Source organism: Hermetia illucens, chromosome 1 (assembly GCF_905115235.1).
Source record: "Hermetia illucens chromosome 1, iHerIll2.2.curated.20191125, whole genome shotgun sequence".
Classification (NCBI taxonomy): Eukaryota; Metazoa; Arthropoda; class Insecta; order Diptera; family Stratiomyidae; genus Hermetia; species Hermetia illucens.
In genome coordinates this window covers 39,689,785-39,712,501 of record NC_051849.1, presented here as the reverse complement: position 1 = coordinate 39,712,501, position 22,717 = coordinate 39,689,785, and the positions used below count along the sequence as shown (strand labels likewise).

Genomic DNA, 22,717 nt, shown 5'->3' with positions numbered 1-22,717 from the left:
CAACGAGCCGACCCCGCTTGTGAACGGGACAGACGCTGAAGAAAAAGAAGATTTTATAAAAAACATATTTTTAGAGGTCGAACCAAATTTCTCCAAAAATTAGACCAGTCATCGTGACGTAAAATATTAATTCATTGCGAGTTTATCATGGATTTTGTTCTCATCTACTCCGGAAGATATTTAGATGTTTCTCGGCCATTCAGACTATACACGTAGTAGTTCATTTTTATTTCTCCTTTTCAAATAGGGGTTGAAATTGTTCAGAGTAAACTCAGCCCTTATTTCCCTGAAGAGAGTTAAATGGGGCTTAAGATGATTATTTACCCTGGTCGTACTGTTGGGGATTTTCACGTCCAAAAGAACATGTTAACTGCCACTCATTACTGCTTCATTACTTTTACTATGCATTGCCAAAAAACTGCTAATATATGGTATTTCTCACACTATTAAAGGTGAATTATCAAATTGTACAAATGTATACATTCAAATATAAAGATCTCCATACTCTTTTCAGCTATAAATGACTTTCTATACACGGAAATCAGCCACAAAAAATTCATACATGCATGCACTCTGGTCTTATATCGTGTGCTGCGATTTTTGTATAATTTGTTGCAATTTTTTATTGAGAGAGAAACCGATTCTTTTTTATGGTGACCATAAAACAATCAAAAAACCAAATTGATTAAAATTTCTTTAATAGGAGCGATTCCAATCCAACACTAACTGGTCACGCAACCAGTGTACATCTGAGACCATGCGAAGCAGCCTCGTGGAAGCCATTGGAAGACCAGTCCTCCACGTGGATTCCAGCCAAAAAGTCTTCACCTTCCCAAAGACGCTAGCCTGGGAGTTGAGGCCGAAGTTGCGAGTCTAGTGCTGCTCTTAAGCCGTGGATCCAGGTGTGGACCGCTAGTAGCATTCTGTACTCGCGAATATCCACATCTCGAATAGAAACGGTAAGAAAGCCACACAGGTTCCGCGGTTCCCTCTATATTCACGCGTTTCAGATAGGCTACGCTTCAAAGTCGTCCGGCAGTACAAGGTAGTAACTGTTTTATAACCAGTGAAGTGCGACGCGCAAGAAGCCTGTGAAGAAAGATCTGTATAAGTGAAAGTAGCTAACAGGCCAATAAATTCATAAATTCGCAATTTTAATTAATTGTCCTCTTGAAAGGTTTTTGAAAACCGTGAAGAGGCTGTGACTTAGTGTGTTCATCATCTCTGAACTGCAGGGCTTCACATCCGTCGGCGAATTCAATTCAGTCAAAGCAGGTAAACATCGAATTTCCTCAGTTCGCACATACATGGTAGTGTAGACTCCGAGCCCAGACAACCCGGACGGTCTTATTAGGAAATACCAGTTGATATGCTAAACCTAATTTCACAATGCCCAACGATTACAGCCTAGTCGAGTACCGCAACTTAATCTTTAGACCTTAGTGTCTTGCGTGTCTATCTCCATTTCATCTTGAATATAACATAGTAAGTAGCATACTCACATGCACGGTGCTTCTGAAAGAAAGCAGTAATTTACCACAGCTTGCCGCGATGGGGCCAGCAAAAAATAGAAGTTCCCAGAATTACGCGACAATTTCTGACTATTCATTACATCGGTGGCTTACTACCTGTGAGCCATTAAACCGCGGATTAGTGCCATAATTCACAGACCCCAGACAGTCTTCAAATATTGGATTATATCTTTTTGTTGCCGTCAGCCAATCTTGCGGTGCTACCGTTAATATTTTAGCAATTTAATGCAAATTGCAATTACTTAGCCATGGCGGTTTGAACTGTGGATCGCGTTTTTAGAAGAACCTCCGTAACCTCAATAGATGTCGGCGCAAAGCAGTATCGGCACTCGCTTCGCGGTCTGTTGGAGAAGCAGATTGCAATTAGAAAAGTCAGATCGAGCGACTATCATTGCTATCAGTATGCAGTCGATAGTCCCAATCGAAATGGACGATTAAGCTTGTTCCGAGAGCGAGTCTGACTAGCTGCACATCGTGAATTTCAAGGCAATTTGCTGGTATTCCAACATTGTATCTCTGTGAAAACTATATCAGGAAGGAAGTCGTGAAAGGTGGACAACACACTTGTCTGGCAAGCCAGCAATTGCTATGCAGATATTTGATGCGAGGTACAAATAGAAAGCAAGGCGGGTTAAAATTTCCTGGCGCTATACTTACATACATATATGGTCATAATCTGAATCTGCAGCTTTTCCTTCGTGACCGATTTTTTGCTCTACTGATTCGCTACGAAGTTTAGGTCACCTTGAAGAGTTCGGGTGCAAGGTGCAGACAATCAACAAACAATCCTATTCCGCAATTGTGTAACTTCCAGTGGAAAAAATAAACAATTTCGTCTCAAACAAGCTCTTAATTGGTAATGCACATCGTTGTCTAGCAATTAATGCAAATTATATTTGGAATAAATGGAAATAGTGACCGCGAACTGTGAATTTTCGATATTTACTTCTATTTTGCAAATGGAACCGTATTTTTATTGGGAGTAAATAATTAAATAAATTCCATGGAAGGCCAGCCAAGACAATTACCAAATATCAGCTTGTAACATCTACTCACTTTACCGTTGCCACATTAAGAATTTCGGGAAGGGATAACTCAAAAAGACCCAGAAAATAATAGGGAGACTCCAAATATTCAAGAAATCATAAAATAATAAAACAATCGCCAAAAGCTATCTATGTATCTAAGATAATCGCACGGCATCACATTCTCTTGAGTAATTAACTGGGATTTTCCGGTGTAACACATAAAGTAATTACAGATAGTTGGAAAGGTAGGTTAGGTAAAAAATATAACTTTTCTTTTTTTTAATATGGATTTATATTTAGCTACATCTAAATTAATTTTATTTCAATGTGTGGCTATTAAAATTGTTTGGCCTTCCCGACTTTCCCTGTATTTTACTTTATGTTTGCGTAAGTATTTGTACATCGATCAACACATTATTATTTCCAAGTTGTCACAGTCTCGACAAATGCCGAAATTTACCTAATATTAGCACTAAGTGCCAAGCATTTAGGCTCGGACGATCCTACCTACATAAACGATAAAAGGGCTCTCCGTTCAATGTTGCTATTATGAGGATTGTCAACATCAATAATACACGCAGAGCGACTCGTCTTGTCAACTAACAGCACGTCAAAGTTGCTGTGTGGTATAGGGTGATCACTTAGAACTGGCCGGTCTTCATATGTGTTGTAAGCAGGCTGCGGTTCTTATCAATAACCCGGACATTTTCCCATGATCAGCCCATGCTTGTATGCAAGGTTTTGGTGAATTGCCTTACATACGCTCTTGGTCTGACTTCACCGAATCGATGAATGGAAGTCGTAGGCAACGTACGGTAAAAACGTGAATTGTCTTTGGCAACCATTTGTCGAACAGATGATTGACCCAAATGATTGAAAGATTCTAAGTGGAGTCAGCCCACAGTCTGCCTTGCAAACAGCCCCATGCAAAGAACTCGCCTGCTCTTTACTGTAAAAATAAATACACAGCGATGTTGTACCGCAAGCCAACCATGCCCCTGCCTCCGATGTCACGAGGCAGGTCCACCCACTTCACCGCAGAATTAGGACCATGCATTTGGAATTTGGATATAGTAGTCCGTATCCAACACTGAACGCTTGCCAGATCGATTTTCGCCTATGGTAATATTTCGAATGCGTAAGCTAGTGACGGAATAGTGAATGCATTCATTGCACTTATTGTATTCTTTCCCGAAAAGTGCGATTTCAGTACCAGCATCCTTTACATAACCAACTCGAAAATGGGTTCCTTCCAGAATTCCTAGCTATTCATAGAAGGCTATCCCGGTCATAGCTCACATGTGAAGGTTACCAATGCTGCGTGACGACCTTTGCGGATGGCTTGGATACGACACTTGTCTAATCCAAATTACATCGGAAAATCGCGGCTGAACATACCCACTATTCGTAACAGAATTCTAACGTCCATGACTGTCGCCAAAAACAATACAGACGTAGGACATCGATTAGTCAGATGTGCCAGACGCTGTCAATAGCCTTGGCATAGTCGATATAACACCTAAAAATAATTCTTTGGCCCATGTTACTTGTTCTACATCTACAGAGCCGACAATGAGTTGCTATTTGCAACCCCTTGACCCGACTCGGCTGCCCTTCTGCTCCTTGGACTGAATGTTGTTGGTCTCGAGGTGCGCAATAACCCCTCGGATGTTATGAATTTGTAGAGGGTTGGTAAGCAAGTAATCGGTCTTGTATCTGCGGGGTCCTGCACCGTGACCTTTTTAGGAATAAGGTAGGTAATCCGCACAGTGAGGAAGGGTGGAAATTCCTCCGGCCAACTAATGACCTAATTTATGCTGTGTGCCAACCGACCATGTATACTGGTGAACTTTTTGTACCAGAAGTTCTGCACCCGGTCCAGACCCGAACCCCTCCAATTCTTCAAGCTGTTTATGGCTCGTCGAACTTCCTCTTCGGTAACATCCGCAAAATTCGTGCCAGGTGTATTGGCAGGGTGGGTGCCTTCGGCGGTGATACACTCAGCATGCTGGGCGGGTAACCCCCAAAGCCCACCCCAGTTTTCTTTCGCTTCCGTCACCGAAAACTGTGCTGTCTGGACGCTCTATTTGGATTTGTTAAGAGATCTGAAAAAGCTCCGTTGATTCCCCGCGTATGGTGCATTCTGGACACGTCTGGAGTGACTTTCGCCATACCATCGTAATCGACTGCATACGACAGAAAGTTTCTGATGTCTGGGGATGGCATAGTTCCTGCAAACCCTCTGCACTGTATTCTTCACCCGTATAGTGATACTGCCAGCACTGATTTAAGTCAGCCTAGGAATGTTCTACCTTAATGAGTCACGCCGACGTTCCAGACGAATTTTCCATGGTGGATCTCTTCGGCTAAACCAATAACGCGAAAGCAGATCTTCTGACAGTGCAATCTGACAGCCGTAACTGCACCACAATACACAAGTGTTTGCAGTTGCAGTAGCGACATATCAGCGCACAATCCGGATGAAATCTTGATTTGAGGTAGAATTCTCGGAGTTGCTGGAGATGCGTAGAGCCTGGGAATACCTGGTCTATGCAAAGGATCCATTTCCGAGAATCCTATACACGCTCTTTGGAATTCAACCCAAACCTCAGCGGAAACCTCACCTAGACAGTGGGGAAGAGTGCTTCGGCGAATAGTGAAACTGTTGCGTGCAGTGGTGGTGTTGTTGATGCCCCCATGGATTCTTGGTCACCAGTTTCCGCAATAACTTCAAGCCGAACACGCTCCCTGATGATGGCCGGGATTGTGTCATTGTGAGTAATAAAGCGATACTAGCCTCCGACTAGCAGCAAACTCACGTGCGAGAATTACAGAATAGACGAAATGGTTGAGGTATTAGTCACGCAATCTCAGCTTTGTAATCCAATTTCGGGCCTCGCTCACGAATAAGAAGTGAGTACTGAAATTTCATCTCCCCCGCTTAAAAAACAAGAGAGGAGAATACCATGGCTTCATTTGGTCAACACGGTGCCATTTACATAAGCCACCTGATATTTGCAGTCGAATGCAATCTACTTGAAAAGATCACTGAAAGGGAAGAACCTGCACAACTCTCAACATGAAACTACCACTAGAGCGTGTGTAGAAATCGGACATAAAGGGCCCGACACCATTGAGTGTGGATACTACCTATTAGATGTACTGTGGTGTATAGGTTATGCAAGACAAGTATCGATGAAATGGTTCTTTAAGGGGGTCATCCCGTGTGAAGGCCGTTCATTTTTGCCTTTTTGAGAAATTATTTGTGAAGAACTGAATAAAGATGCAAATGCAAATTTTTCACCATATATTTATTAATAACAGTTTGCCAGCCCGATATCATAGTTCATTATTAAAGTACAAAGCAACTTATATATTCATCTCCAAAAAAGATGTTTTCGGGTACCACGTTTGAGGGTGCTTTGTTCATCTTAAAAAAAAAATAAACGGCATTTTAACGTGGACTGTACCACGGTTCGCAAACTAGAATTATTAAAAAAATATTGAAAGGTAAATTTTGGTGCCTTGTTAAACTTTTTTTGTAAGATTTGGAGTTTTTTTTCACGACTTCTTTAATGTATTAACAAGTCGGGAAACCGGAAACTGGACGCTTCAGGTACGAAAGATTTTGTGCATTTCTTAGTACGTAGCATGTAATATATCCATATACTATATTATGTGAGAGTATCCACTTTCGGGTGATATTGACATTTATAGTCTTCAATTTTCAAAGAAATAACAACTTTGACGTATTATAACTTTGTTTGTAATAGTGCCATTTCCACCAAAATTTCGTGTTGCTAGGATGAATTTAAGGGGGGCTTCTAGCCAATTACAAAAAGCTATAGTAATATACTGTTATTAACTTTATTTGAACAGATATCGGTATAGAAGGTATTTCGGAGCCCAGGCACCATATAGCGGTAGCATCCTGATTTTTTTCAGATTTTTCGATTTGGTAGTTTCTGAAAATGGCCCCCTTAAAGAAATGACCACTTTCAACCCCCCGCGCTCCCCACCTTTCCAACAAATGTCAAAACTAAGATCGGCTTCGAAAAGTACTAACCGAGACCTTTAATTTGATACACCACTTGACTATATTTGATGTAAAAACATTTTACACCCCCCTTTTGCATGTATGGGGACCCCCCCCCCCCCCCCTAAATTCAACGTAAAAGGATGAAAATCACTGTATGTATGAGCGTTCACAGTTCCCACTTTTCTACCAAATTTGGTGTCAATTGCTATAACCGTCTCCGAGGAAAATGCGTGTGACGGACAGAAAGACAGACAGTAAACCGATTTTAATAAGGTTTTCTTGGATAGATTTTGGGCTATGGTGGCATCCGATTGAAAATTAAATTGTGATTGTTAACCATAAAATCTTAACTGACCATTAATCTGCTATACATCATGCAAGCCGGTAAATTCGGGTTTCATTCCGGCGATAAAAATTCCTCGATTCCTCGAATCCGACACCCGGGGTAACCCCCTTAAGTGTCACGCAGGACTTATGACGAAATCAAAGTTGTATCAGAAATACGGTGATGGGAACTATCTAGCGAAGCGCATGAAAATCTCACTGTTTACCCTACACGGAAGATGAAGCTTGTAGTTATCACTATCTACCGGGTAGTATCATAGAACCAGCTTCTACCACCTGGAAACAATATAAGGATTTCCATTACGATGTTTGGGATACAATGTTTGGATAGATAGCACCGAACATGACGATATCAGAGTTTGTGAAAATGCTGGGGAATTTAGGTTGATCATAGAAATCCGATCCGTTCTCTGATGTTTATCTTAACATCGAATCGACGTTCCATCGTTTTCACTGCGAAAGTGGAGTTCCTTTCTATTGAATTTGCCAAAGGTGTGGAAAGAAAGGAAGGATTTGAAAGAGTTTGTTAACAATGATTCCTGCAAGTTAGGGTTCAACGTCAAGTAGTCGTGGAATCATACCAACCAAAATATCACTGCTCAAAGGAACACCAGTAGCTTCCATTCATTTTTTTAGTTGTGCAGTTTTCTTAGTATCTTCAAATCATTTCAGTGACCTTGCATACAGGAAAATAAATATTTTCCCATGGAGGCCGTATTTATTTAAAAGTAAATGTTTTGTATTTCCCAGAAATCGTATTCGGATGTGTTCGTGAGAACTTGGATTGTTGTTGTTACTCTATCTCAGATCATTTGAGGATCGTATTGAAGAGTTGTCCCCAACTGATAGCGGGATCAGTTAAGTAAGATCAGGTTCTCCAAGACCGGGAAAAGCAAGCTTGGTCCAAATGAAGTTGAGGGGTTCTCAAACCACTATCAAGCGATTGTTGCTTCGATCGGCATTTGTATCCTTTTCCGCTGACTACGATATTTTGGCTAACAAATTCTAATCAGCTTCCCCACGATACGCCTTAGGGTGTGGAATGTGAATTTATGTGTATGGTCATAGAGTGTTATGCAGTTTATCCAGGGCAACACCTTGTTGTTGTTTGCCGCGAGGTGGTTTTCATTGTCTTTGATGGAGGGTCAACATTCAGAACCATAGAGGGCAACAAAGGAAATTGCGCTGCGGTGGATTTTAGATTTGAGACTTAGGGAGATTTAGGTAATCATTTCACTTTTGTACACGTTGCTCGAGATCAGATTTATTGTAGTAAGATCCTTCAATAACTTTGGGCATAAATCAGTGTGTAGGGCGCTGGATGTCCATGTCAACAATGTTTAAGAGTGGGGCAAAAACAAAAAGGAGTAATGAGGGGACGGACGTGTGGACTTGGCTGCGTCGTATAGGCGGTTAAAAAATCAGTTATGTGATCAGTGTGGTAACGACTTTGTCAATGATGTCGTGTAAACTCTCAGAAGCAGCAATTCTGGCAACATTGCACCGTAGTCTGCCAAAGTGCCGGAACTGTTTTTCTGTATTTCTTCGTAATATTTGGCACCACATCATCGATTGTCTTACAGAACGCAGATGTCGTTACGAAGGACTCTTGCAAGTTGCGAATGATGAATTCACGTGAAAAGTAGAAGCTATTAACCCCCCTTTCCAAGTTCAATTTAACAGTTGTTTAGTTCCGTCTTGGAATCCAAACTCTGTTGGGGCGTGTTTAGACGGTTTGCAAGTCAAAAGCCCTTTACCATCAAATCTGCTTCCTCAAAATTTTGGGGGTCTATAAAAAGGTGTCCGGATAGCTGAGTGGTGAGAGCACAAGGCTATCGTATGGAAGGTCGCGGTTCAAATCTCACTGGTGGCAGTGCTATTTCTATCGTGATTTGACGTCGGATACCAATCAACTCAGCTGTAAATGAGTACCTGAGTCAAATCAGGGTAATAATCTGGGGCGAGCGCAATGTTGACCACATTGCCTCCTATAGGATACTGTAATCCTATAGTGTACCGTTACGGTCTTGAATGAAGTGCTCTAACACACTTGAAGCCCTGATCCAATTGCATTGTTGCGCCAACGATTATTATTATTATAAAAATGTACTATTATTAACTTTATTTGAGCTAATATCGTAACGTAAAGGCCTAGATACCATGTGCACGGACCCCATAATTTCCTTCCACATTTTTCGGTTGGGTAGTTTCCAAGAGCTGGTCCTTGAAGTAATTGTCCCTTTTCGGACCCCCGCACTCCTCCCATTTGCAGCTAATGCTAAAGCTGATTCGAAAAGTAATAATCGAGACTTTTCATCTGATACCCCACAGGGCTATATACCTAATATATGAGGACTCCCCTTAAGATCAACGTGTAGTAATTCACTGCATGTGTCGGAGTTCCCAGCTCCCACCTTATCACCAAATTTCGTGTCAATCGGTATGAGAAAAGTGAATGTGACAGACCAACAGACGGACAGACAGTGAACTGATTTTAATAAGGTTTTCAACAAAAGGATTGTTTCAAGCATCTATTGATTCAAGAAAACTGGTTATTCGTGCACGAAAATTGTTATTAGATTGTGAGGACATTAGAGCCTTTCAACTTGTGTGGGATATCATGCAGATTCGCAATCGGATAGTTACCTGAAACTGCCACATTTTGAAGATGAATACATCATGCTTTCCATAACTTGCCCATCGATATAGATTATTATATCTGTTATCCCAAAGAAACCGTGGGAACGATGACATGATTGGTCACCCCTTATCAGCGCCAAGACCAGAAGGGTTTTATCTCGCTTCGCAGATTTACATTTGTAGAACGAATTAGGTACTTATTTACCTCACTCGAATGCTACTATTTTGTATGCAGTCACTAACTTGAGGGTGCAGAGTAAACGCCTTTAAGTGACAAATTGTTAAGCGAATATTGGGGCAAGCCAACAAGGCGGTTGAGAGCTACTATATGTCCCTTGTTCACCCCGTTGCTAAGTTTTTCAAATTGAAGGGCCCAGTCGGATAACTATGACGAAGGGAGGCTTATCTTTCGGGAGGCCAAAAACCGAAATCTATCCGTAGTACCATAGTGGAAGTAGATTACCGAAGACTTCTCAGCCCCTCACAAAAATTCTAATAAAACATGGAGAAACCTAAATAACCCCCTTTTCGCAAGTCAAAGTTGCTGCACGCTCGGCCTATCTTCATACACACAATCAAGTAAAGCACAAAAGGTGCTTAATTTCCCCCAAATTTGACTTTCGTTGCGTATCCAAACAACAAAACTATTATTACTACTTTATTCCAAATGTCTTGAATTTTCAAGTACAAGAATAATTTTCCTGTGTATACAAATGTGTAGTAAGTTAACTATCCACTATCATCAACTTTCAGTTTTATCTAGAAACGAGTTTAATTTCGTTGTTCACGAGCTCAAGCCGTAACGGCCGGGCGGCCGCAAGTTTCGAAACGTAAGCAAATGCTCAGCCACTTTTCACTTGTAACTACTATATTTCGTAATTATGTAACAGAATCGTTTTCAGGGCAATGTGGGTAGTGTGGATATTTAAGGTTCACACGAAAGGGTCATAGAAAAGAACAAGTGATAATTAAAAAATGTAGGCAGTCCATAGAGGAACTGGATCGCTCCTACACGGATCTGCAGCTTCCAGCTTCCGGATGATTCCCGATTCCCAATGATTTTGAAGATCTCTCTAAGAGCCCCTTTGGATTCCACCATGGAAAAGCAGTCATGGAATGTATATATCAAATGCTTGCAATTCTCGCATTTTAGATGCGTTCACTGTTACAATGATCACACGGAGGACTTACTTTCAAATGGAATCAATCAGGTTCGCTGCAAAGCGTGTGTAGCAAACATTTCTGCTAGATTCCGAGTTTACTTTAAAACCTGTAATAACGTTTTGAAATCAAATCGGCATTGGACATTACAGCCGTGTAAAAGTAGAAACTGGAAAACATATAGCCACTAATATCGAATTTTTCCTAACAACAAACAGAAAATTAAGACCAGTTTCACGCTTTTCTTGGCATATATGTAAAAGGACTGTGCACAAGAAAACGACTCCTGTATAAAAAGATGAATTATTCTCTTATTACCGTCACGGTATAGTCACGCATGTAAACAGGAAGAAAGATAGTTCTCTATTAACAACTCTACCCATGGATCATTAGCCACAGCATCGAGCAAAAATACTTCAATTCTTACTGAAAGCATCTGATTCTTTGCCATTATATTTTTACACTGTTTCAAGGGCTTGATCAACCAGCCACGTCATCCCCATAAACTCGGGAATGGTTTAGCAGATTTACCAATTCACATAGCAGTGAGCCGATCACCATATTCCATAAAAATGGAAATAGCAGAGGGGAAGCTTTTCCTCTCCTCTGTCGTCAGGTCGTTTAACGCCTAATTCAGCACAGAACAATCTCTGCGTTAACGTAGCATGCTTTCTGGCGGCATCATAAAATTTGAAAGGCGTACAGTCAAAAGCCCGTTCAATACCCAAGAACATTCACCTTTCAGAGTTACATCCTCCATCTTCGACTCGATTCACAACACTTACACCCCGGTTAACATATTAGTTGTCATTAAATAGATGCGACCTTAGTGCCTTCTCGCTCTAGCAGTCTCTTCAGATATTTCAACGAGAATGATGTTAGACAGATTTGTCTGAAGTTTTTTTCAACCGCTTTAGTATGAAAACAGCCTTAACAAGTAGCCCAGAGCAAGACATACTAGAAAAATAAGAAGTTGTTCTAGGTATCCTATACCCTCCCTCCTCTAGGTATTCTATGCCCTCCTTTGGCCATCCATGCCAGATCCTCAAAGTGCTCAAAAGATAGGATAATAGCTCTTGTTTTTCACTAGTAAATAACAACCGCTCTCGCAGTTTTTCAATTCCTCTAACAACCCATTTGAAGGGCCTCTCTCTCCCACTTCGGTTATCTATCTTCCCAGATAGTATACTTCCAAGAGAGTCTGCACTGACTCAGCTCTAGAATTTATGAAATTATCATTCGGTGTTCTATGAAGGTCCAGCTCAGTCAACTCATCCACTTAAAGTCTCTCTATAACCTCGAAGTTCCTCTTTCGTCTTCCAGTTCCTGACAGAATGTTTTAAAGAGGTCTTGTTTCGAACCTCTTACGAGCCTCTCTCTCTCTATTGGAGCGTCCTGAAGTCTTCAGTTTTATTGTTATTATAAGCACGACCCAGAAGTGGTTTACTAGTCTTCCGGAGATTTGTTTTGCGGTTCTCGGTACCAGGACGGAACCGGTTTTCCTTATTTACCTTTAGTAATAAGGCAACTCTGTTCGTAATACTCTAAAAGTGTACAATTCAGGGTTTCCCATTGAACTTCTAACGCCAAAGGAGCCGCATTTTATTGCCAAGAAGTTCATTGAACTTCGCCCTATTAATTTTCCTAAGATTCTTTCTTTATATTACGGTTTGTTCGCCGATAGTAGTCATACTAAATTTTAAGTAGCGATGGTCTGACGGTAAGACTTCGTCTAACATCCACCAGTGTCTAATTATCTCGAATAAAATTATTCGGGTTGGGGAGATTATTTTGTTTATTGGTTAAAAAATTGGTGAAAAAAATTATAACCGTATTCCGGGAACAAACTACCCCCTTCTTCAGTGTTTTCTCTCCTGAAATTCACATTTTCAATCTTTTTCCTAGGAAATTTTCGAGATATCTGTAGAGGGTTTCATACGGGTCTAGCTGTTTCCATCTTTTATTCCTTTTATGATCTGGGCGTTATTCAAGGTCAAGTGGTGTTCTCATTCTATATACGTTTGGCAACCGCGGATTTTATGTGTGGGTTTTTGCTGATACTCCTTTTTTTTGCATTCTATTATCCGAGTGTGGGCTAATCGTTTGGTCTGAATGAAATCATTCTACAGTCTGGACTGGATACACCACTCTTTTCGGTGTTCTTCCTTTTGTCCTTAACCGATTGTATTCGAGTCCTCAGTAAATAGAATCTACTGGTTAAGATGGAATCCACGTTTATGCAGCCGCCTTTTGATGTTATGCGTCAGGGCTGAATAGATTGATGTTACCCATTTTCTTGGTTCTTTGTTTGCCTTCTCGAGGAATGTTGTTACCTTGAATTCTGGCACAGCTTCATCTGGACCCGATTCACGATGATGTCTCCGTTCTACCCATTGTTAAGGTTTTGTGTAAAACAAAAAATTGTCGGAAACAGTTATACTTGTTGAAACCCAATTTGGCGGATGAGTGGGAAGTGTGGACGCTCACGCATACATTACCTTACATGGTGCTACATGGAATTTGAAGCGCGGTTCTCATACATGCAAAAGGGGGATGTCACTTTTTTTTTTCAACGAGTATAGTTATGTCATCATCATCATCAACGGCGCAACAACCGGTATCCGGTCTAGGCCTGCCTTAATAGGGAACTCCAGACATCCCGGTTTTGCGCCGAGGTCCACCAATTCGATATCCCTAAAAGCTGTGTAGCGTCCGGACCTATGTCATCGCTCCATCTTAGGCAGGGTCTGCCTCGTCTTCTTTTTCTACCATAGATATTGCCCTTATAGACTTTCCGGGTGGGATCATCCTCATCCATACGGATTAAGTGACCCGCCCACCGTAACCCATTGAGCCGGATTTTATCCACAACTGGACGGTCATGGTATCGCTCATAGATTTCGTCATTGTATAGGCTATGGAATCGTCCATCCTCATGTAGGGGGCCAAAAATTCCCCGGAGGATTCTTCTCTCGAACGCGGCCAAGAGTTCGCAATTTTTCTTGCTAAGAACCCAACTTTCCCAACATTGGTTAGGGTCAACCTAGTCAGTCTTATTAATTTCGTCAGGCTACCGAATTCTCTCATGGCCATGTAGAGTTTTAGGCGGCTTTAAAGTTGATGAACAGATGGTGCAACTGTTGTCCATATTCCAATAGTTTTTCCATCGCTTGCCGCAGAGAGAAAATCTGATCTGTTACTGATTTGCCTAGAGTGAAGCCTCTTTGGTATGGGCCAATGATGTTCTGTGCGTATGGGGCTATCCGACCTAGTAGATCCGACCTTATAAATGGTACTCAGCAACGTGATACCTCTATAATTGCTGCACTGTGTGATATCTCCCTTTTTATGTATGAGACAGATAATGCCTCGTTGCCAATCGTCAGGTATTGATTCGCTGTCCCATACGTTGAGCACACACACACACTGGTCGCCTCCATATTTAAAGTATAGTTATGTGGCACAATAAATAGAAGATCTCGATTAGTATTTTGCAAAACTGTTCCCGGTTTTGACATTAAATTCACAAGGGGAAGAGCGCGGGCTAAAGACTGGTAATTTCTTTCAAGGGACCGTTCTCAGAACCTACCAAATTGAAAAAATCAAATATCTACCACTTTATGGTGCCTTGGCTTCAAAATACTCTCCATACCAATATCTGTTGAAATAAAGTCCAGCCTCAAGTTTCCCGACTTGGTTTTGGATGTTTAGAGGATGTAGTTCGTTCCCCTTTGTTTTCTCTCCTCGTTGAGCGGCGTTATAACCATCTTGTGGATCATGAAATTATATGTCGTTTGGGGTGTATATGTGATTCCTTATATTTTTGAAGTGCTGATTATTAGGTCAATTACTTCACTTCTTCTAGAATCGATGAACTTTGGGATGCACCTCACGTTTACAGTAATGAGACCAGGTGAAAACAAAAAAAAGACAACAAAGACAGCATCGTTCCTCTAGACTTTTACTACTTCCCTAACAAATATGTTAAGATTTCGCTTTACAACCCGTTAGGAGTTCAAGGCCACTCGATTTTACAAACGCTACCAAATGCCTAAGTTCTTGGGTAAGTGGAGAACGAAAAGTATTATAAGGTGTGTACTTACCTTATAATACCCTGCGTTTTTCGCTAACCCAAGAACTTAGGGATTTAGTAGCGTTTTCAAAATTATCACGTTTGCCCTCTTGCCATTAACCTGGTATTGTCAGATAACTACAACTAGGTCCTGGGTGCAGAGTTGCCTCACCATGGGTACTGTTAACAATTTTAACAACACTACACAGGCTCTCAGTCTTGTAGATCATTCATCATAGATGACCGCTGAGAATTTCTGCATTAGATAGTACAGCAGAGCCTATGTCATCGCCTGCAAATGATCTCCTTTCTTAGCCCAAGCCATTCTTTACTTTTCGATTTACATCTCCTCTGGTTCGCGGTGTCCCATCAGCACAGATCACATTGCATAAACTGGCATCGAGCCAGTTCAGTTCATGTCACAGCTCTGGTTGTTCCACTTGTTCTGTTAAAGGTGTAGGAGAAGGTTAAAGGTTAAAGAACAGGTAGAAGTTAGCTTGTAATACCTTCGCCAGTGCGAACCACAATACTGAAATGTTTGCATTTTGCACTGTTTTTTTTTGAGTCGAATACGATAACTATTCTTCGCTATTCAAACCTAAATGATACTTTACAATTTCCTAATATGATTGAAATTCCATCTTCCCAGAAAAAAGTAGAACATCATATGATAACGTTCCTGACCACCTTAAAACACTTTTGGTCCGGTTCGAACACCAAGCTGAAATCCTTCACATTCGTGGATTGATCCTTCTTGGCATTCATGAACTTTACCCTCCAGTGATCGAAATCAAAACCTGGGTTCTGTTCACCAGAACAGTGCGAATCGTGCGAATGATATTCTCTACTTTTTCGTTAGCCACATCTAACATTAGATATGCTCTGTCCTATTCAGCTTGGTGTTCAGGATGATGAACTCGGAACGGCGGCCAGAACTAAAAACTGGGATTGTCTGCTGAAACCATATAAAAAAAATATACTCATTGGTGCACTCCAAATGAAGAAGCCCATCGCGTTGTCATGCCCCCAAATAAGTATTCCTACCGAGACTAGCTTTCAAGACATCAACTGAGGACTTTTTGAGGTATGTGGAACCTAGGTTGGGGTACTTGCCGCGGTACACTTTCTTCCATTTGCATTATACTCCAAAAAAAGGGACCATCTCGGAACTAAGCTACTAGATTTGCGGATATCCACCCCATCCGGAATGCTCGATGTCAACTGTCTCCCTGAATGATACTATTTAAAATCCATCACAATCATAATAACCATTTCTTGGATCTAGTTTTTCCCTCACCATGGATTTGGCTCAACTTAAAATCGATGCCTCTTGAGGTCGATCCATCGTGCAACCGCGGTGCAAAATTTCGAAAATCAGCTTCTACAGAGCTGATTTGCTAGCCCTAAATAAGTTTCTTTTTTCATTTGATTGGACTGTAGTCCTTCAAAATTTAGGCTGTCTTGGCATTTTATGATTTCTTGGAAGAACTTCTTCCTTGCTTTCATCCCACCACGTGGTTTAAGTTGCGTAGTTCACCATAAAGTCAACTTTAAAGCCTTACTTTTGTTCACAACAGGAACGCCTTTAAGTCCTTCTGATCTCATGTCCGAACTTCCCGTTCCTCGACTGCTCCTTCCATTGCCAAATTAACATTTTATAAATGTTACTTTTTAACAAGAGTTTATCTGCAGGTACCTTTCCCAACAAATGGAAGGAATATCATGTTTCTACACAGAAAAGGGGAAGCTTCATTAACTACCTGCCCTTATCAGTATGTCTTGTTGGAGACATTTCATTACGAACGGGTAACATGCATTCCAAAGAAGATGCTCGACCGTAAACAAATCTTTAAAGTTTACCAAAATTATCACTAAATCCCTAGATAAAAGAGAAGATATGCATACAATTTAGAGCTTTTGACTCCCTTGACCATACCCTGCTTCTCAAGAAGCCCTGCCCGTGCCCCATCTATGTTCTCTCCCGGTTTGAACTCTTACCTAAATTCAAATTCTAACTAGAGTTCTCCAGAGAAGCCATCCCCACTGAAAGGCAATCAAGACCTTAAATGGCTACCGAAAACACCAATGAGGCTTAGTGAATATAATACAGCTCACCAAGCAATAGGGTCAGTCAAGTACATATGTACCTACTAATGTCAATTCTAAAACAGAAGTAAGATTGGTCGTGAAGAAATGAATCTGGGTTGGGAAATGATCTTTGCCTTTTCATTTCTTCGCATAATCACTTTGAAAATTGAATTAATTAAATAATGTTACCATTTAAAACCAAATAGTAACAAAAATAAATGTCTACCTGTCTATTGCATCATCACTGATACTCAACATCGGAAATGCAGCAATTTGAATACTAGTGACCCTCAAACGCTTAGCTGAATGAAAAAAAAAGTTTGCGATTCATTTCACCTAAAATATACTATATCAATTCAATTCTGAATAACTTTCCACTATAACACATTTTTTACTATAACGAAACTAGTTTCTTCGCCCACCTGAAATATTTCCAAATATTATGAAAAATAGTAGAAAAGCATATTTAGTAGATCCAATTGTCTATGTATGTATATGTATGTAACCTGGCTCCGAAAATTATACACATTTAGACTATTTATTATACGATTACGTGCTTATGTATGATTTTGAAAAGTATTTTCAAATAAATAATTCAATCTCTTCTCTATTTCCCCACTAGCATTACCAAGTTTTATTGCCTGATATTTAATAATATTTATGTAACATATTCGATTGGTTTGACAATTACATTTTAGTCATACTTAACAACATCTTTAACACCTACAAGGATTCAATATAAAAAGAAAAAAGATTTTTTCGAACAACTCAAGGGAGTCCTTAAAAACCGATTTGAAGATGACATTATTTGCTGTTGTAAAATAGCAGATGGAATCTAGAAACCTCGGAGTTGTTATGAGTATCTTCTCATTTTGTTCCTCTGTTTAATCTGCTTGAAATCACATACATATTTAGTTACCATTGTTTTTTAAATGGGACATAACGAATTACTAACACCTACGAGATTTAGCCAAGAAGTCTACACTCCTTTTGAACTGTGAAGTTTTCGAGAGAATCTTGAGCTTTCCGTAAGTCTTCAATGCAACTCGCTCGAGGAAATCTTGAACTTTCCGCAAGACTTCAATGCAACTCGCTCGAAGAAATATTGAGCTTTCCGCAAGACTTCAATGCAATTCGCTCGGGGAAATCTTGAGCTTTCCGGAAGACTTAAATGCAACTCGATTCGTCAAACCTTTTCTTCAGGAGTACAGCTTGGTAGCGATAAATATGGTTTCGATCGGACCACGCTTCTAGATTTCGCCAATCCTTTTATAATGTCTACAAACTTGTTGCTTGTTGCGGGTTTAACCCCCGCAGAAGGAAATCAATCATAAAACTTTATTTAAATAACTTTATTATTTAAAAAATGGAAGAGGAACTAAAAACTTTGTGTATACTCTTTTTCTTAAAATTGACATCTCACTAAATTCGTTTTTCAAATTCAATTCCATTATTTTTTCGACCTCATCCAAGCCTACTCCGCCACGGAGAACACCGGTGGTGGCAAGTGGCAATCGAATTAACAACATTCGAAATTTTGTTAGACAAAATAGCGAATATGACGAGCGCTGGTACATCGAGTTCGTAATGCAACCAAAATAGGCAAATTGTTCGAAGCGTTCAATGTTCAAGGTACATAAACTTCTACTTCTCTGACCAACGTAGTGGTGGAATTCCTTTTGTTACATCGTGGACTACACGTCCAAAGATTTATGGGGTTATCGGAACTCAAGATTCTTGATTTATTACTTATAGAACTGTACATTCGGTTTCCTTGAGATATTGAACTAAGTTTTCAGGAGTACAGAATAGCACTATCCCTCTCGCTTGACCTGACATAAAGAGATACCAGTTAGATACCGGGTCACTATAATAATCCTGAGAATAAAGCCTAATGGCGGGATGGGAGTAATATCGCTAATTCAAGCGAGAATACCATTCAAGGTATTGGATAAAACAGAATTGGCCATATAGTAATGACTTCTTTTCACTTAGGAATTGTTGTTAAAAGAATCGATGGTTTCTGGTAGTTTTTAATTTAATTGTAAGAGAAGGCTAGAACACCTGCAAGTTAATAGGAGAAAATGAAATGTAGGGATGCAGTATTGTTATCGCATATTTAGGAAGATGTACAAATAATGAATGAGTAAGATCTAGGGTGAAAATCAACACAGGGAAAATAAAGAGGCACAAAAAAAACCGTCAAGCTCTTCCCATATTGCACACTTTTGAAAAGGTGTGGTTAAGCCAGGAACCCACGCAGAATGAACATTCTACAGAATAAAATGCGATTCAATCTTCAAAAAATCTAACTATTGGTGACATAGTGAACTGCCTAACCTTTGCTTGGCCCGTTGGCCGAACATATGCTCAGACGGAATAAGATGGGTTCATCTTAGCATCATTCAGGGATTATTCCCTCAGTGAGAGAAAGACCGTGAATACCATAGGAAACTTTGGGCATTATAATAATAGCCGTAGTAATCAGAGAAGAGCTACTGGAACTTTGCAGTAGGATATGAGAAAATAAAATTTCAGGCCCGGAAAGAAACGGCACTTAATATGGCCTTCAAGCTAACAGTAAAGACAAGGCCGGGCACGTTAACTAAATTGTACAGAGCATGCATTGCCAAGAACTTGAAAGAAGTGAAAGAAGCTCATCTTGGCAGCTAAAGCTGGTAAACCTTCAGGCGAATAATTCTCGTGGGTCTCATAAATTTTTTAAGTACCACGGGGGAGTGTAGAAGCGGGTAATATCTGATCCACCCAACATCCAGTATGGTCTAAGCGAGGATGATGTCGAATGCTGGAGGTATGCAGTACACTTTTAAATTGCTCAGGCTTAAAAAGAGGAGGAAGAAAGGGCTGATTATCTATAGATCTAGAATTCTCTTAGGAATCCGGTATTAGAGGCACACAACGAAAGAATTAAAGCTAAGAGGATAATAGAGGAGCCATCATAACTTTAGCCCCGTGTTTTTTTATGCTTTATGGGAGAGTCGGAATTTCTGGTTCCGATACCTAAAACTGGAAAACGTATTACAGACCCATATGCTCTTTAAATATTATATGGAAAACGCTAAAGCAATTAATCGGTAACAAACGATGATGTTCTCTATTCTGCTTTGTCCGGAGGACATAGAAAGCTTCAATTTACCACATCATCTTTCGTCAAATATAATACTTCCTGATCGAGCCATAGTTATTGGCCAAATGCTTCTCGATTAAGAGGAGGCAAATAAAGTCGAGCTGAACACAAATACAAACAAAACCAAAATTATCAGTCTGGCAAGTGTCTCACTCTTAATATTTGAACAAGTGTAGTATCGAAGGTCCCCAACGATTCTTATATAAAGCAGGCATATTTTCCACCAAAGGTGGTACCAATATTAATATTGCTCGACGCATTAACGGCGTTAAATCCACCTTCGCTATTTTGTCCAAAATCTAAAAATTCATTCAAGTTGAGGCTGTTCCGCTCCAACATTCTCTGTGTGCTGCTAATAGGAACAGCACAGTAAAAGTGATCGCCACTGTTACTCGAAAACTCCATACTTTCACCAGTTGCATGGGAATAAAATACATTACCAGGAATCGACAACGATAGTGCGTAGGTGTGCTTGATGCATCGTTTTTGGCACGTTTTGACTTTAAGCAAGACTGAAACATCAACCACCAGTATCGCGCTGACAAGGACGATATACTCCTAAACTAGTTATATTAAGATAGTCAGCTACTTACTATTTTGCGTAATGTCAGTTTAGAAAGTCGCATTGTATTATAATCGCCAAAGGCACAACAGCCGGTGTCCCATCTAAGTCTGTCTGACATTTTAGCCTATATCGTCATCATCACCATCAACGGCGTAACAACGGGTATCTGCTCCAGGCCTGCCTTCCTGAGGAACTACAGACACCATGGTTTTGCACAGAAGTCCACCAGTTCGATATCCCTAAAAGCTGCCTGGCGTCCAAACTTACGCCATCTCTCCATCTCGGGTAGGGTCTGCCACGACTTCTTTTTGCTCTTATAGACTTTCCGGGCTGGATCATCCTCTCCCATACAGATCAAGTGACCCATCCATAGATTTCGTCGTTATGTAGACTACGGAATCGTCCATCCTCATGTAAGGTGCCAAAAATTCTCCGGAGGATTCTTCTCTCGAACGCGGCCAAGAGTTCACAATTTTTTTTACTAAAAATCCAGATCTCCGAGGAATACATAAGGTTTGGCAAAATCATAGCCTTGTACAGTAAGAGGTTTGACCCTATGGTGAGACATTTCGAGTGTTTAGCGGAACCGTTTTTGTAAGCTGAAATAGGCTCTGTAAGCTGCCAACAGACTTGGGCGAATTTCACCGTCATAGCTGTTATCCGTTGTCATTTTCAACCTTAGATAGGAGAAATTTTTAACGGTCTCAAAGTTCTAGTCTCCTATCTTTATTGTTTTCGCTTGACCAGTGTGATTCGATGTTGTGGTTCTTTGTTCTTTGGCGCTGATATTACCACCATGTTCTTCGTCTTGCCTTCGTTAATGTGCAGCCCGAGATCTCGCGCCGCCTGCTCGATCTAGATGAAGGTCATATATGGCCTTGAAGTCGATGAAAAGGTGCAACTGATGGCTATATTCCAGCAGCTTTTCCATCGCTTGCCGCAGAGAGAAAATCTGATCTGTTTGTTGATTTTCCTGGAGTGAAGCCTCTTTGTCATGGGCCTTTGATGTTTTAGGCATATGGGGCTATCCGACCTAATAAGATAGCGGAAAATATCTTATAGATGATGCTCAGCAACGAGATACCTCCCTTTTTTGTATGGAATAGATAATGCCTCGTTACCAATCATCAGGCATTGATTCTATGTCCCACATCTTGAGCATAAGTTGATAAACCGCTTGGTGTAGTTGGTCATACTTAACCAATTCGGCAGTAATTCTATCGTCTCCTGGCGACTTATGGTTTTTCATCCGGTGGATTGCGTGGACTGTTTCTTTCATGCTTAGTAGTGGCAGCATTTGTCCATCGTCTTCAGTTGGCAGGACCTTCAACCCATCAATATTTTGGTTGTTGGGCAGTTCATCATCATTCCATCTAAAACAGAGTCTAGCACGTCTTCTTCTTTTACAATAGATATCATCCTTAAAAGTATTTCAAGTTGGAGCATCCTCGTCCATACGAAGTGGACTGGACTGTTTCAGGATAAAACGTTGCGCAAGCCATTATTGGAATAATATCGAGAGACATCCTGGAAAAGAAAGAAGTTGATAAGTCGGTGAAAACAGCGATGGGAAAAATCAAAAAATACCCCTAGATCTACAAACTACTTTCGAATATCAAGCTTTGGTTGTAGATCATCCATTTTCTGCGTCCAAGGCTTCATGTTATAGATTTCCAGATTGACAATGCACAGAAAATGGCTCAAATACATGCACAGATTCAAACTGGATAATGCATACACATAAAAAGGGAGATATCACGCAGTGCAGTAATTATAGAAATACCACATTGCTGAGTGTTATCTATAAGATATTCTCCGCTATCTTGCTAGGTCGGATAGCCCCATACGCCCAGAACATTACTGACCCACACCAAAGAGGCTTCACTCCAGGGAAATCAGGAACAGATCAGATTTCTCTCTGCAGCAAGCGACGGAAAAACTGTTGGAATATGGCCATCAGTTGCACTATTTTTTCATCGACTCCAGGGCTGCCTATGATAGCATAGCCATGGTAAAACTTTACACGGGCATTAAAGAATTCGCTATCCCCACAAAATTGGTAAGACTGACTAGGCTGACCCTGACCAATGTGTGAGCTC

General features: G+C 40.6%; 1 protein-coding gene across 3 annotated transcripts in view; it reads left to right on the top strand.

Annotated features, from left to right (window-relative positions):
* Window positions 1-871: 871 nt before the first annotated feature.
* Window positions 872-22,717, top strand: part of LOC119646229 (putative fatty acyl-CoA reductase CG5065) — a 47,733-nt gene continuing 25,887 nt past the window's right edge. The window contains exons 1-2 of one of the 3 annotated variants that reach the window (XM_038046619.1): window positions 872-1,045; window positions 1,178-1,275. The gene's annotated coding sequence lies outside the window, so the exon portion shown is untranslated. Of the gene's footprint in view, window positions 1,276-22,717 lie in introns of all 3 variants that reach the window. The other 2 variants (XM_038046618.1, XM_038046617.1) reach the window with 2 other exon arrangements.